The following is a 17,178-nucleotide window of genomic DNA, read 5'->3' as shown; positions in this document are numbered from 1 at the left end:
AAGCCACCAAACTTAAACTACAACCAAGAACAGGGAGGGGGGGTTGGAAAGACAGTTTCAACAGAGATGTGAGGAATCACAGTGCAAATTATAAAACCAAAAAAATATATACTGATCTCTGTATATTTGCAGAACAGTAAGACAACAGATATCTAAGCAACAATGTAGCTCTATAATACAGAATAATACAGAAAAATATACTCAGCTCTATATATTTGCAGATAGTCTTGTAAGGCTCTCTCAACACACAGGTTCTAGTTTTTCTTGCTTCTTCTTCCCTACCTCTCCCCTTCCCACCCAAAAGTAAGCTATCTACCTCCCTACCTCCTTATTTACTCTTCTACTTTTTCCTCTCTGCTCATACACCCCGTCTCACTTCCCTGCTATCAACCCTCATAAGTTATATATTTCTTCCTCTACTATCATATCTCTACAGTAGGAAGAAATATATTTGTAAATATTTATTAATGGCTTTTACAATTATATAATTTCTCTTTTTGCATTTTACTAAACATTACTTTTAAATACCATGTTGTTTTTCTGTCTGTACTTCTGTATCACTATATTACTAAAAATGTGTTTATTATGTGCATTATCTTTGTGGAGCTTTTCTCCCCAGGACTGAATTGAAAATGGGCTCTTACTGGCCCAATGGACCATCCTGGCAAACAAACTGCAGATAAAATAAATAATAAATAAAATATTCCTTTTGCCTTTGGATGGGCTAAATAAAAGGATTTATTGACAACTGTTGTCATATGATGGTCAAAAGAAAGCCAGGTATCAAACCAAATACCTACATCACTGACTACATTTTCATTTTGCAGTAGGGTATTATCTATACAGTATGAGGAAGAGAGGGGTTGTCTACCAAAAGTGATAATGCTGCATTTTTAGCATTTGGTTAGAACCCATTTTACTATAATAAGGGTTATTAAGCAGAGCTCATTCTGGAGGGTTTGGGTGTCATAGGGTGACTTTGCAACAATTATCCGTCTACAACCACCAGCAAACGTTGTCAGCCAGAGGTTATTGAGTTTGTTAGCCAAAGGTTTTGACTAAGAGAAGTGACAAGTAAACACTAAAAAGTAGTGCTCCCAGCAACAAGTCCTGAGGGAAAAGGCTGGTCATTTTCACACTTTCTGATGAGGCACCTGGCACTATGTGGGTTCTGTCTTCCAGTTTTACATGGGTTGATTTTTAAAGCATTTAACTTTTGTATGATGTCAGCACATAGAATGGTGTTGAAGGCCTTGGCTAGGTTAAGATAAACTGTGTGCACTGCTAATACAAGAGCCAAGTCTAACAAAATGAATGACATTACAGTTTATGAAATCTGTTATACTACACTTCATAGCTTTGCAGATGAGGTTTCTCAGGCTCATAGGGCTATAATTACCTGGGTCAGTTGTAATGCCACCTTTATGGAAAGGCACCACCACCACAGTGCGACACTCATCAGGGACAAACCCAGTAGCTAAACTTAGGTTAAAAAGTTTGAGGATTGTGTCTGCAAATGCATGTTTAAATCTATTAACTAAACCAGATGTATTGTCAGGTCATGTGAATGAAGTATTTTTGGTCTTGGTTAGCACTATTAGTAAATTATACTATGTCAGTAAATGACAATTCAGGATACTCTCTGGGGATCCTAAACAGTTCAACAGTAAAAGTCATCAAATAATGAAAGATAACTGCTTCAAAGCAAAGTATATTAGTGCTTTCTAAAAGAGTACAAAAGATCTAGTGAAATTCGCTGCTGAACATTGCTAAACAAAGAAAACACTGTCATTTTTTAACCAATAAAAAGTTTAGTGTAAAAATGTTTTGCAAAAACTGTAATACAGTCCATAATCCAGAAACATGATTCACAAATCAGAACACCACTCTGCTGAAAAAAAAATGGCAAAAGGTGTTTAAATTATTCAGGAAACAAAGGTCCATTTATAATAACAGGAATGATGGCAGGAGCTACACAACCTTAAACACCACCTCTACCGCAACCATGTGACACAGACAGACAGGCAGACAATGCCAGTACTGCTGTCACTTATAATTCAGTACACACATAGTGCAGTAACATCATGTTATATATTGGATAAGCATACACATACTAGATAAGTTATACAGCATATGCTGTGATACAGCTATACAGCATATGTTGTGATACAGCTATACATGCAGTATGTGGATATCCCATATCACTACAGATCAAAGTAATGACGGTAGCCACAGGCACAATTCAGTGTCTCAAAAGACATAGCATGGGCATGTTGCAAGTTATCAGTAAATAAGCTCCTTGATCCCTTCCTAGAATATATCGTAGCAACAGCAGAGGGCATATTCTACATGGCCAGAATCATGGATGAAATGGTATCACTGAAATATGGCTTTGACCACATCCCCTGTATACCTGGCATTACAGGAGTCTTAGACTGTACACATGTAGTAATACCACCTAGCATGGATGACCTCTAGTATACTATAAAAGGAATGAGTTTCATTCAGATGACATACAGATGGTGTGAAACAAGCATGGGTAAATAATCTGCATGACACATATTTGGGCAGTACACAAGACACACTGGTGAGTGCACTGTGTCCCACATTCCAAAGTGAAGCACACCACAAACATGCATGGTAGGGGATAAAGTGTATCCTCTCAGTGAGGAGACCAAAAACCTAGGAAGAGAAGGTGTTGAACATAGCACACCAACAGACCAGCAATATCACTAAGTGATGTGCAACTAAGGATGTGCTTCCACTGTCTGGATGTTTTCAATGTGCGCCTCAGCTAGAAAGCATCAGTATGGTTCTGCTATGCTGAACACTGCATAATATAATGCACACTAGCTACAGCTGCATTGTGGTCTGGATTGGACCAACTACCAAATAAAGATGTGTACTGGTAATGGCTGGGATGCAGATGCAAGATAACAGGGTGTTGATTCAGGACACTTGAATGCAGTACAACAGATATGAGCCATGCTTATATAGACCATATTTGGATATGCATTCATGTGTCAGTAGGTATAACGTGTGTGTATGTGTGCGTATATATCTGGTGTATACTGCTGCATAGTGTTCCCCAATTTTCAACACACACAAAATGTCGACATCATAATACAGAGAGCCCACATAGAACCATCTCACATCTCTAAAGTCATGCAAAAATCTATATGCAGCGACATGCCATTCACCATATAAACTGTAGATTTCCACGGTTCAGACAGCGGAGGCATCATTATTATTCTCCTGATGTAAGCTGGTTCCAATGCCACAAAGGAATAAAGCTCAGACTATGATCCAGGCAACATGAATTTGGACAGTGGCTTGTGTGTTTGCTACAGCTGGCAGTGGTTGGGGTAGAAATGACAAAGCACTGAATGCTTGCTTTTCCAAGGGGGAAGGGAGGATGCAATTTATTTAATTTAATTTTATTTACATTTTGTTGACCAGCTTAGCTCCACTAGGCTAATGTCCTCTGCTCAAGGAGACCCAAGGTGGTAGTCATACAGAATAGGGGAAATTTCAGGGCATCAGGAAACTCCCCCTACTCTTTTTGATAAGTGGTGTGAGATCTTTTATACTAACTTGAGCTACCACCACTTCAGGCAGATCGATCCTCAATTTAATATCTCATCTGAAGGATGAAGAATGCAGCACCCCCCCAATTCAAAAATGAATCCAACTACCTGGTGTAGAAACAGAACCTACAGCCTTATAATCTTCTAGCATCAAAGCTGCTCAGACTGCAAATGATGTGCTGGTGGAGACTGGATATTTGAGCAGGGGAAACAGTTGTTGTGTAAAGTGGCTGAGTAGGACTGGAGGCACATTTGTTCTTTGGTCCAGGGTGGCCACCAAAGTAGTTATCTCTACACAAACAGGAGATTGGAATTTGAAATTTCATAAGGTGTGAATGTTGGGTCTACATAGTTCTTAAGAACTATGCACTTAGATCTTTAAACCACAAGTACCAGTATGACATGGTCATAGTGCATGGGGATTTAAATGACCTAATATGTACCTCACTGGACTATATGAAGAGAGACATGATGACACTTTCTGAAGATGTGTCCCAGGTAGGTATGAATTTAGCCTTGAGTAGCTTCATATCTTCACCAATGATGATTGTCATAGTACCAGCAAAAAATGATTGACTTCAAGCAACTGGTTTAGTTTCTGGTGTCACAACAAGGTTGTTAGCCTGGGGAGACATGACTGACAAACCACTATGATTTGCCAGAGATGCTTTACACTTGTCACCACTTGGCTTCTGGATAGTGGCAACAACTTTATCTATCTCCATATCATTCACAACCACCTACGGGTACTGCTGCTTACTGCTAGGAGTTGAAATAAAAAACTGCACTCCCTGGAAGCACTCCTCACCCTGGAGAACCCAGACATATATGCAGTCATGGAAACATGACTCAGAACCATGAATAGCACCCTGTTATCTAAGGCTAAAATGCCTTTCATACATTTTAGTGCCCCTCAGCTCAGGAAAAAACAACGTGAGGAGGTGGCTCAGTGTTCATAATGAACATGTACACTGCTAGACTGGTCCAACAACATGACTCGCTTGAGCTACTCCATGCCCAACTAAGCAGAGGTGCAACCCCCTATCATATCTTTGCTAGTGACAAATCCCTTAACATTTGTCTGGAAAATCACACCTCCTACCTAAACCTACTAGAATTTCTTAACATTCAGCCTAACACTATACTTACGGGTGACTTCAACTGTCCTTCTATAAACTGGGAGACTTATTCGACCCGTAATTCACTTAGAGGTTTTTGGACTTCGACAATGCAAACACCCTGGAGCAAATAGTTAGCTCTCCAACTAGAGGTACAAATATCCTAGACCTGGTACTCACAAACATGGAGGAATGCTGCTCCCTCCTATGCATTAACTCCTCCTTGGTAATATCTGACCACAAAATGATCTCCTTTAGTATTAAACCTAACCTAGAACCCCCATCAAACTCCAAACCTGTTAAGAACTTTGTTAAGGCCAATTACCTCAAACTAAGTGACAGCTTATTAAACTTTCAAGCCCCTCTGAACCCAGATGACACAGAGGCCTACTCTGTGCTGTACACAAATGCATTGAACAACCACATTCATAGCTGCGGTAGTACCTGTCCAGGTCAAACCTATGATTACTGGCAAAAATAAAACATCTCGGTGGACCCATAGCATGAATACACTATTCAACAAAAGGAATAAAATCCACTCCAAAGTCAGGAAGGAACAGACAAACATTGTAAAAAAGATACTCACCAGTCTAAACAAATTAGACAGCTGGTCAAATCTGCTAAAGCAAACTACAAGGCGAAGACAGCCTCCCAGATGAAAAATGACCATAAGGCTTTTTTAATTATGTCTGTAACCTCAAGGAAAATGGTCAGCAATGTGCAGAGTTAGTCATGAATGACAAAACTTACATCCAGCCTGAAACTATAGTAAACCTGCTGGTCGACCAGTTCAGTTCAAACTTCTACCTCATCACCTCCTTCCACTCCCAAAGAAATACCTGCAACCATACACATAATGGTCATTATGAGGGAACAGGTCCTTACTGTGCTCGCTAAAGCCAAAAACACTGCCTCAATGGGTGCCAACAACATTCCATGGTGTTTCTTAAATAGCTTAAAAAAGAATCTATCAGGGTCATTAGTAACCATCTTTAACCACAGCCTCTGGATGGGCTTTGTCCCAGAGGAATGGAGGACTGCAACAGTCATCCCTATGCACAAGGGGGACCCATCAACTGACTCAGGAACTACAGACCCATAAGCTTGACCAGTCTTATCTGCAAGGCCATGGACAGTATTATCATGGACTTGATAACGACACAGGAAATCTCCAAACACTGGACCAGACCCAATTTGGCTTTGTCAAAGGGAGGTCTTGCCTGCTCAATCTGGTGGACCTCTTCGAGAAAGCTATCAGGGCCATAGATGATGGTAAAACAGTACACACCGCTTATCTAGACCTAGCTGAAGCTGTCAACACAACCCCCCCACTCGATGATCATAGATAAACGTACAGCGTTAGGCATAAACCCTATATCATTAGGTTATAGCAAACTGGCTCACTGACAATACACACGCTGTCTAGACAGGCAAATCCACTTCCTGTTACTAGCGGTATCCCACAGGGTTCAGTGTTGGGACTTCTCCTCTTTGGTATATACTTCTCTGAAGTGAAGGCCAATGTTGGGGGCCTCTGGCTCTCCAAGTTCACCAATGAATGTAAGCTGGGTGCAATCATTTTATTCCCAAACAATATTGACATCCTACAAACAGGCCTAAAGAAGACAAATGACTTGTGCCAAAAAGTACAGTTTTGTACCTACCATAAATGTAGATGTTCGAGGATTCCATTGCTGCAGTCCTGACTATTGGGTATAGTCCGCGTCCAGTCGGCCCGAATACCAGAGGTCATTATCCTCAGTCTTTTCTTGCCCCAGATGTCAGAAGACCCCAAAAGACAAGTCCCAAAAACCTGCACCAAAACATGTACAATATATACAAAATATAAGCATGTAAACTCACCTACACAACCACCCCTAAATACAGAGGGAAGGAGGGAACATCTACATTTATGGTAGGTACAAACTGTACTATGTTCTTCGTCTTCCATTGCTGCAGTCCTGACTATTGGGTAGAATCCCAAAGCAGAGGTAAGGGAGGCTGGCAAATTATAAAGAAGTAGGAGCTGACAACATGCCTTGCAAAACAGCTGTGGCAAAACCAGCCCTAGACTTAGAGTAGATAGGAAGGTGATAATGCTTAGAGAAAGTATGCACTGAACTCCAAGTAGCTGCTTCCAAAATATCCATAGTTGCCACCCCCCTTAGAAATGCTGTTGAAGTGGCAGTAGCCCTAGTGGAATGAGGCCTAATCCCAGCTGGAATCTCCTTGCCATGATGGGAATAACAAAATGCAATGCAAAAGCCAATCCACCTGGAAATAGTTTGTTTTGACACAGGCTTGCCCTGTGAACTCAAAGCAAAAGAAACAAACAACTGCTGAGACTGCCTAAAATCCTTAGTCCTGCTTAAATAATATCTCAATTGCCTGTGTACATCTAAAGTGTGCAAAATCTTTTCCCTTTATTTTGGGGGTCTGCATAAAAGTAGGCAAATGAATAGTTTGGTTTAAAGCCACACTAGAAACCACCTTAGGCATAAAGGAAGGATTAATGATACCCTATCCTTATGGAAAATCAAAAGGGCTCTACTGCGCAACTCAGACACCCTTCTTCCAGAAGTAATAGCCTACAGAAAAGCAGTCTTCCATGACAAGTATTTCAATCAGCAGTAGCCGCGGCTCAAAGGGAGGTTGTAGAAGTTTTTTTTCACAAAATTGAGATCCCAAGCAGGAGATTCTTTGCCCCTCTAAGAAACTGCTTAAACAAAGGATGCGAAAAACAAAGGTGGGTCACAATCATAGTGAGCTGAAATTGCTGCAGCATGAATCTTAATGGAAGAGAAGGACAAACCTTTGTCCAATAACTCAGTAAGATATTGAAGAGCCACACTCAAATTAGGCTCAGAAATCTCCAAATCTTTGCTGTACTCCAAAATAAAAATCTCTTCCATTTTCTCAACACACACCTTCCTTTGTACTAGGTCTTCTCTTCCATAATCACATTTAAAACTTGTTGAGGAAGTTGAGACCTGCTGTGCTTCAACAGAGAATATGCCAGGCTGTTAGATGAAGAGAGTGAAGCTTGACATTGAGCAGATGACCGTCCTTCTGAGATAACAGATGAGGAATCAGAGGTAAAGGCCATGGGAGGCTCTTTACCAGACTCCGTAGTAGTGGATACCAGTGTTGCCGAGGCCAATCTGGAGCTATCAAAATCATCCTTGGCCTGTCTTGTCTGACCTTTAATAGTACCTTTGGAGAAGAGGCAGAGGTGGAAAGGCATAGACATGAAGGTTTTTCCAACTGAAAGACAGAGCATCCACTTTCCAAGCTGTGTGATGAAACCCCTTTGTGCAATACTTTGGCAGTTGGTGGTTTAGTGCATGACACTGTCAATTTCTGAAATACATGAAGATCCAGTTTCCAGATCCATGATTTGTCTGCTTAACACATCTGCTCCTGGCAGAAACCCATAAAATCATTGCTTGCCTGCATAGAGGATAAGAATGTTGTTGATGTACCACATGACAGTTGTGTTGTCTGTTAGAATCAACACCTGCCCTGGAAGAAGTAACTCCTTGAAAGCCATCAATGCAAACTGGACTGCTAACATCTCCTTCATGTTGATATGTAGATGCTGTAGTCTGGCAGGCCACTTGTCTTGTATCCACTTTCCATTTAGATGAGCTCCCCAAGCATGTCCGAGGCATCTGTGTTTAGGTGACATTCCTGAGCCCACCACAAGAATTCCTTTTGAAGGCAAGGTATTATTTGAATGACAGTGTCCAAATCCTGGCAGTGCTGTGTCCATACATTTTGAGATACCATTGCAGCTTCCTCATATGCAGTTTGGCATTGGGGAGCACCAGAAATAAGATGCCATGAACCCTAATGCTTGAAGGACTGTCCTTGCAGTCAGCACGGACTGATGAGATAGTTGATGGAAGTAAAGTGACAGACTCTTTTGTTTGTCCAAAGGCCATCTGGGCTGCTGTATTCAGTCTCACACCCAGAAAGCACATGTCTTGAGAGGGTACTAGACTGGACTTTATTTCATTCACATATTCCAGATGCTGTAGAAGGTCTTCCTTTTCTTGAGCCAGAATCAGGCAGTCGTCCAAAATAAGGATAGATTTGAATTCCTTGAAGCCTGAAGTAAGCTATCACTGGAGCCAGAACCGCCAAAGGGCAATGCAGAGAACTGATAATGAAAATCTCCAGTTAGATACTTCCTGCAACCTAGCCTTATAGGCACATGAAGGTAAGCTTCCTTGAGATCTAAAGTTACCATCCAGTGATCTTTGCCCAGCAGAGGTAAAAGCTGTTGTAACGCCAACATCTTGAACTTGGGAATGTCCAGATAAGTGTTGAGGATAGATAATCTTTGGTACTAGGAACAGGCGAGAATAAAATCCTAAGCCCCTTTCTGATACAGGGACTGGCTGAATGGCCCCCATCTGGAGTAACTGAGAAACTTGCTTGTGAGCCTCTCTTCTTTGTGGAGGAGGGGGCATTGTGTGGAAATAAAATCTGTAACCGTGATGAATGATATCCAACACCCATCTGTCTTGAGTAATTAAATCCCCCACTGGCAGCTGAAAAGGCAGGTCATTGGGTCTGTTTACGAAAGGACTGACCCCTGCCCTCACCAGAAGTCTGAGCAGGTGAACTCCTGATCTAGGCCTAAAAGAACTACCCCTAGACTGGGAATCATAAGCAGGATATGTAAAATCTTTAACAGTCTGCATAGACTTAGCTTTGTCCTCCATTTTCTTTAAAACTGCTTCCACAGGCGGTCCAAACAACACATCAGACTGTAAAGGAGCATCCAAAATCCTTTGTTTAACATGCTCAGCTAAATTCTGATCCTTCAACCAGGCATAGAACAGAACTAGTAGCAGCCACCCTCGAGGAGGCCTGTACAGCATCAAAACCACACTGCAAAGAATGCTTACCCACTTGTTCAGACACATGAACCAAATCCAGCAACTCCATCCACCTTAGATTTCAATTGTGAAAGGAGATAATTTTGATATTTTAGCATGCATGGCTAGAGTGGAAGAAGTATTGCCTCTTTATCAGAGGGTACAGGATTTTTAACCACAGAAGCTTTAACACCTTTAGGCCCCTGAGAAACAGTTTCTGGGTGACTCTTAAACAAATACTTATGAGCTTTGGAGGCAAGGAGTCAGGGTTCAGGGAAGCTCTGCAAAAAATCCTCCACCACATTCAACACAGGAGGAATAGTAATCCTGGCCTTCCCATTTATCCACATCAGAATCAGAATAAGTAGGATACTCCTGTAAGTCTTCCACAGAAGACTCTGAAGCCTGTGAACACTGTTCAAAACTATCAAACTCCTGTTCCAGGCATAGTTCCTCTAATCATAGTAATCAAATCTTCTGCCATTTTAAGCATATGTTTCGAAGCCCCTCAGCCTGGCCTACCTCCTGAGAGGGCACATCCTGTAACAATAAAGTTTCTGCCTGAGACAAATACAGTTATTCACTTTTTCTGACATCCGTTAAATACTGAGGCAAGAAAAAAAAAATGTTCGGGTAGGACTGCAGCAATGGAAGACGAAGAACATCCAGGGTCTGAGACTAAATGCTAAAAATGCATAATCATACCCTTTGGCAAATTATATATCCCTGCAAATTATAATACTGACAGCACACCCCTAAAAGTAGACCTAGTGCTGAGGGACCTAGGAACACAGACAGATAGTAACCTAAATTTTGACCACCAGGTAGCTATGGTAGTGGAGAAATCCTTCTGTGTGGCTCAAATTATAAGTAAAGGCATGGCATCAATATCCAAGGAAGTCAGAGTGTCATTGTACTCCGCTCTCATCAGGCCCATAATCGAGCACAATGCTCCCTTTTGCATGTACGTAATCAGGCACTTACACCAACTTGAGTGGCCCGAGAGGTTTCTCACTAAAAAAAATACAAAGTGTAAGGCACATGTCTTATGCAACCCAACTGCAGGCCCTATCCCTTTACTCTATCTCATATAATTTATTGAGATGTGACTTACACCTGGCCTACAAGGCATTCTCTGATCCAGCCTTGATGAAAATGTTACTTATTCACAGGAAAAATTATAAGAGGGTTATGCATTCCAGGGACCTGAACCTTATTTGTGACTAACAGAACTTGCTGGAGAGACAAATTTGTATTTCAAAGGCTACCATGTCTATGCAATAAGCTTTTCATCTTTGTAAAATAAAGCCCGTCCCTCACTCTCTTCAAAAAGAATTTAGATAAATGTATGGGGAACTGTAAAATGATTCCCAGGGTACTGCCCATGTCCCTTATAGACAGAGACAGTCTATAGAATGACTCAGGGCTCCAACACCCAAAGAACCACTACCCTGTCCCATATCTGGGGTATTAAGATATAATATTATCATATCCAGAGTATTATTGGTCTGGCTTGTAAAGGCTCTTGTGCCATTAGCCAGGTAATCACCTATGAACCTATGGACCTATGAACCATTGGATTTTTCTCATATGTAACCTGACAAGAGGAATCATGAGAATCATGGATCCCATTAACCCTAGAATACTGACAAACTATCTAGGTGAAGTCTGACACTGCCTGGAGAAACTTAGAGATACATCCAGATACAGGTCTACTTTATTCTGAATTAGGAATGCCTTTTGCAGGGAAGAATCTCAAAGGCATCCTAGGAAAACTATTCTGTGAAAAGAAATCAAGGAGGATTTTTAGTTACTGACATGGAAACCCAAGCTGAAAAGGAGATTTGTAGTCTATGTAATGGACTCCTTACACACATGTAAGGGACTCCTTACACCTGAAAAAAAAAAAGATTCAGAACAGATAAACAGTTTCTGTAAATAAGGAAAATGTGAATACCATCATTATGCAATGAGCAATCACTGGGGCTAGACACTTTATAAACACCATTGGACCTGCAGATAACCCAAAGGGTACTGCATATAAGTGATAATGTAACCCATACAGAACATCGGAGGAAAACTTTGAACTATACGGCAGTGGGAATGTGATAACAAATATCTTTCAGGTCTAGAGTTACTAAAAACTCTGAAGAGGAATGAGAGGTAGTGAGCCTTGTATGGTCAGCATCAAGAACTTTGGCACTTTCACAAACGAACAAAAAGGGAAGGTCCAGAACTGATATTCAAGCTACATTTTTCTTTGGCACCATCAACATTCTTGAATAGAGTCCTTTTCCAGTGCTTTATGGGCACAGGTTCTGACCCACTAAGGAAAGCATATGATTTAGAACCAGAGGAAATAGTTCTGTCTGGTTTGGTGGATGAGGGGGAATACTTCCCAAAGGGGGAGGGTTTTCTCAGTGCTCTCTGTAACCCTCATGAACTACTTTCAGAACCCATTTGTCCAAAGCAATCTAATACTTAAAGGCAAGATTGAGAACCAGTTTCTGTGACAGATTCAAAAAAGTGGCAGGAAGGAAAAGAGAGATGGGGAGATGCTGATGCAGTCACTCTGAAGTGGAGGAACATCCCTTTTTGTGAAAGGATCCCTGCTTTTTATTTGATCTCTCCTGTCTATTTTTCTTAGAGCCCTGCTTGCCAAAAGCTAGGGTCTGCTTATTTATTTTAAGGAACCAAGGGTTTTGCAATATTTGAGGATATACAGCTGAAAAAATCTTAGTAACTCATTTAATCAACTTGCTTCTTCCATCAATCTGTTTTGAATATTTGAGCAGTAAGAACCAAACAAAACATCCTTATCCAAAGGGCAATTCAAAATTTGTCTTTACCTTCTTTGAAAACACCCAGACAAAACATTTCATCACAGTGCCAGCAGCTGCAGCCCTAGACATAATGTTTGCACAATCATAAACACTCTAAAGAGTGTTTGGACACATGAGAAAGAGTATCGCACAGAAAAGAAGGCTAAGTGACAGAAAAGCCCCTTAAAATGACATCAGCCCACATGTGCTTCAATAAATGAGCTTGGTAGTTCAAGCTTCTGAAGGTTAAAGTAGCAGAAAAAAAAATCTCTTTGCAAACTCATCAAAGGCTATACCATTCTTGTCAGAAGCAGAAGGATTAGCATTGACCAAATCTCATTAGTAATTGGAGAAGAAAAAGAAATAGCTGCTGGGTTAGACCTAAAATGAGAAAACAAATACTTGTTAAATTTAGGTACTTTATAAAGTCAATCTAGTATTTTAGGGACTGAAGATTGACTATCAAGGATTATTGCAGACTACGTCAAAAAGCACCCTCCAATGCTGGCATAATAGGAGGAATATGAAGAAAGTGTGGCATATCCATGTGCAGTATGTCATAATATTTCCTTAAAGAATTGGGAACATCTATCTGTTCCCACTGAAATAAATTATTCATTCTAAACACAATCTCACCAAACAAAATTCCTCCACAGAAGAAACTGATGAATCACTCTCCTCAGATTCAGATGCAGGGACATGTGAAGAGAATGCAAAAGAAGCTCTGCCCCTATCCTTGTCAGAATCACCTGATAAGGGATCCTCGGGTATTGCAGAACTTTTTTTAGTCAAGTCAACATGCTATTCCACTGGATTCAAAACCTGTAATAAGCCTTTAGTCAAAGTAATTGATTCATCCCATAGTGTCAGGAAAGGGCTCCTTAGTAGTTTTATTTTTCTTAGGTGCAGCAGCAAAAGAAACTGAAGGACTGGTAACTATTTCTATGTTCCTGCTGAGAGAGAAGTGACAGAGACAGACTTGTTTGTGTAGCTGGAAGGTGATGTTGGAATGGAAGTTGTCACTAAAGTGTTCACAAGTTCTACACATAGTTACATTTCCCCATAACACTTCCAATAGAACACAAATAGTATAAAAGCTGGATGTTTTACAACAAATAAGAGCTCAAAAGCAAAACAATTAATCTCAGCTAAAAATATACTACCAAATGAGAAATTTCTAGTAACACAGTAAAACAATAACAATGCTGGTCTTCTTAAAAAAATCCGATCCTTGTTCTAGCCAAAAATAGACTAAAATAATAATAATCATAATAATACAAATATGTATGGAAGGGTTCCTCAAAGGGGACTTATCTGCCAGCAGTGGAAGACAGTAGTTGACCATCAATCCTCTGAAGCCCAGGAGGAGCATTCTTGAGGTGCCAAGGAAGTAATGAGAGTTTTTAGTGTCCAGGCTGCTGTTTTCTTATTTTGCAGCTATTATCTACAGCAGCCTGGCACATGTATGGAGGGGAGCCACAGATTTTGGAAGAGTGGTCGACTATTATATTCTTGGCAAGATATAATCCATACAGCTAAAGGCTACTGCAGCAGTGATACTGATGAGCATTTTAAACTTTGCAGACGATGCCATCTCAAAAGGGGAAAAAGTGAGTTTCTCTAACTCAAAACAAAGATATCATAGGGAACGCAATCACTTATAGATGGTTTTCAAAGAAAGCCTTGGCATACCTTTGTTATATTTACAGAATATTTACATATTTACAAATACTTACAAATGTACAGATACATAGATGCAAAAATCTGTTTACACATATTTATAATTTCCTTTCCAATCATACAAAAATATTATCCCTGTTAGGCCTCCACTCCCTTTTCTATAACAACTACATGATTTTACTTAACAGTGTTCCTAAAATCCATTTTACCATTAAACATAATTTCATTTATTAGTATAAACCACGAAAAGAAAGTCCAAAGCAAACAGTCCAACAATACCACAGAAGAATGACTCCTATACAGGTCTGGAAAATTATTTAATCCACTTAAGGTCTCGTACCAAAAAATAAAATACAGATGAATATTCTCTCTAGCGCCTCGGCAAACTTGCCTTTACAGAGTAATTCTTTCATTCCATATAACCTATATAACATAAAATAACTTTTGATTTATTCTTTTAACATATTCTTTACTTCTATTCATATTATATCAATATTTAATTGTATCCATGTTTATTTTATTCACTTCTTTAACATCTTCAAAAATCTTATTTAAATAGCTGTCTACATTAATTTTTTTTCTCTTTTACATTTAACGCATGTTATATAATTTCTTTTTCGTGACAATGTAAACATCACTTTTCTTTTTATATGGCATATTTCCTTTTACTGGCAATTTATCTATTACCAGTCTCCACATAAATTCTTGACATTCTACTTTCTGATTACACCGTTTGCTTCTTATTTTTATAGCTTTAATTTTTTCATATGTTAGAATTTCCCATGGTTTTACACAGCATTGTTTTATCACTACATTCTTATACCATACTTTTCTGACTTTTTCTATATAATCAATTTTTAATTTTCCAAAAAATATTTTTTATTGGCAACATTTTATATTTTCATTTATATACTGTTTTTATCATACCTACATTTATACAATTTTACTATTAATCTCTTTTTCATTTATCCACTTTAGTACTTTGTACAAATTTACTGAAGCAGCATATACCTCTGGGCTTGTTTTTTTTTGTTTGTTTACATTTGTTTACCAGGATAGTTCAACTGGGCTAACAGCCCATTTTCAGTGAAGGCCCAGAGAGAAAATCTCCAAAAACAAAAGCAAAAATAATAATACAGCAATTGGTAATAAGCCAAACAGTAATGATAAAAAGCAGTTATTACAGTTTACAGTTACACAGTATTCAAACATATACAAAGTAAAATCATATAACAAGTAATCTAATATTAGAAAAAAATAATATAAAGTTAATGCAGGCAGAAAGAAAAGTAAGACAGGCATATGGCTGATACAGTACAATGTATTTATAGTTTAAATAAACTCTAAATATTAGGGAAAAAGAAACACATCTAAGAAGAAGAGTGGTCAGACAGTTATCCAGGGGTGATACAGGAACAGAGCCAGTTATTGTTTACATGTTCTTTAAGAAGGAGCTTGAATTTTGAGGTAGTAAGAGTATTAAGTACATATTGGGGAATACTATAGCAATAACCCACACCTGGGTGTGGGTAATGCTGGATTTACCCACGGTTGGTGTGATTTGGTCACGAGGATGAAGCCCGAGTGGCCAAACAAAGACAACTGTGGGTAAATCCAGCATTACCAACACCCAGAAGTGGGTTATTGCTATTACACAATGACATTATTTAAGAAAAAAAATAATTACTTTTCTTAAATAATGGCATTGTATAATACCTCCTTGCTGCCCTTCCACAGCTGTCTGCTATTCTGCGGCAGTTCTGATGTACTGCGCATGCATATACTTATGCAGTACATCAGAGCTGTGGGCAAAATCAATGGAGAAAGCAAGATCTCCATTGCTTTTTAAAGTGTCTCGCTATGTTAAACGAGTTTAACATAGCAAGACAGTTTTAAAAAAGCAACGGAGAATCTCCGTTGCTTTTTTTAAAGCTGTCTCGCTATGTTAAACCCATTTAACATAGCAGGACAGTTTTGAAAAAAGCAACGGAGAAAGCAAGATCTCTGTTGCTTTTTAAAGTGTCTCGCTATGTTAAATGGGTTAACATAGCAAGACAGCTTTAAAAAAAGCAACGGAGATGCTCCGTTGCTTTTTTTAAAGCTGTCTCGCTATGTAACATAGCGAGACAGGTTGTAAAAAGCAACGGAGATCTTGCATTCTCCGTTGCTGTGAAAAAAAAAAGAGTTATACTAATGGAAAAAGTCTGGCCGACCGGACCTTTTTCCATTACTATAACTCTGATTTACAACGTGCACGCTGACCAATCAATGTGCACATTTTGGAATATTAATGGAGGGTCATTGTATAAAGTTCTATATTTTAGCAATATAGTTTGTGAATATGGAGTCTCCAAAAGAATTGTTGGATTTCATGACTTTTAGAAGTAGTTTACTGGAAGAGCGGAGGGTATGGGCGGTATTATAAGACTGCACATGATTCCTTAGAGCTGGACAGGCATCGGGATGGTGTAAGATGTTGTGAACAATTTTGAGTTGGTTAAGAGATAAAAGGTTAGGTAGCTCCAGCCAATGCAGGTTTTTCAGAGCTTCACGGTGATGAGTTCTATATTGGAGATCGGCAGCAAAATTAGCTGTTTTATTGTAGAAGACCTCAAGCTTACACAGTTTAGATTTTCTAAGGTTAATAAATATGGGGGAGGCATACAACAGTGTGGGCAGAAGGTGTGTTCTGGCAATGTCTTGTCTAGTAGAAGGTGTGAGGAATGTTTTAGACCTGTACAGGTAGCCGGGCTTAATATGAACCTTTTTTATGGTAAGTGCAATGTGTTTGTCATATTTAAGGGAGGAATCTAATGTGACACCAAGTAACTTTGTACTATCTACAGGTTCGATGACAGTACCACTGTAGTAGAGTATGTGAACTGGGGTAGAATGTTCTGTAGATTTATTGAAGGACAGTATCATTATCTTAGTCTTGTTTGGGTTTAATATGAGTTGCTTATCTTTGAGAAACTGCTCTAAGTTTGAGAAAGCAGTCTGGGTTTTGGATAAAAATTCAGGGAAGAAGGGAGCTGTGCAGATGACAGTGGTATCATCTGCATACTGTATAATAGTAGCTTGTGTA

At 39.4% G+C, this 17,178-nt stretch overlaps 1 protein-coding gene across 1 annotated transcript in view; it reads right to left on the bottom strand.

The window, feature by feature from the left end:
- The window catches only part of LOC122798817, a 3,666,270-nt gene that overhangs the window by 1,569,498 nt on the left and 2,079,594 nt on the right, over window positions 1–17,178 (bottom strand). The window lies entirely within an intron of this gene.

The sequence above is a fragment of the Protopterus annectens genome, chromosome 3.part1, assembly GCF_019279795.1.
Source record: "Protopterus annectens isolate FY-2018-M chromosome 3.part1, PAN1.0, whole genome shotgun sequence".
Classification (NCBI taxonomy): Eukaryota; Metazoa; Chordata; order Ceratodontiformes; family Protopteridae; genus Protopterus; species Protopterus annectens.
This window is presented reverse-complemented; position numbering and strand designations above follow the sequence as displayed.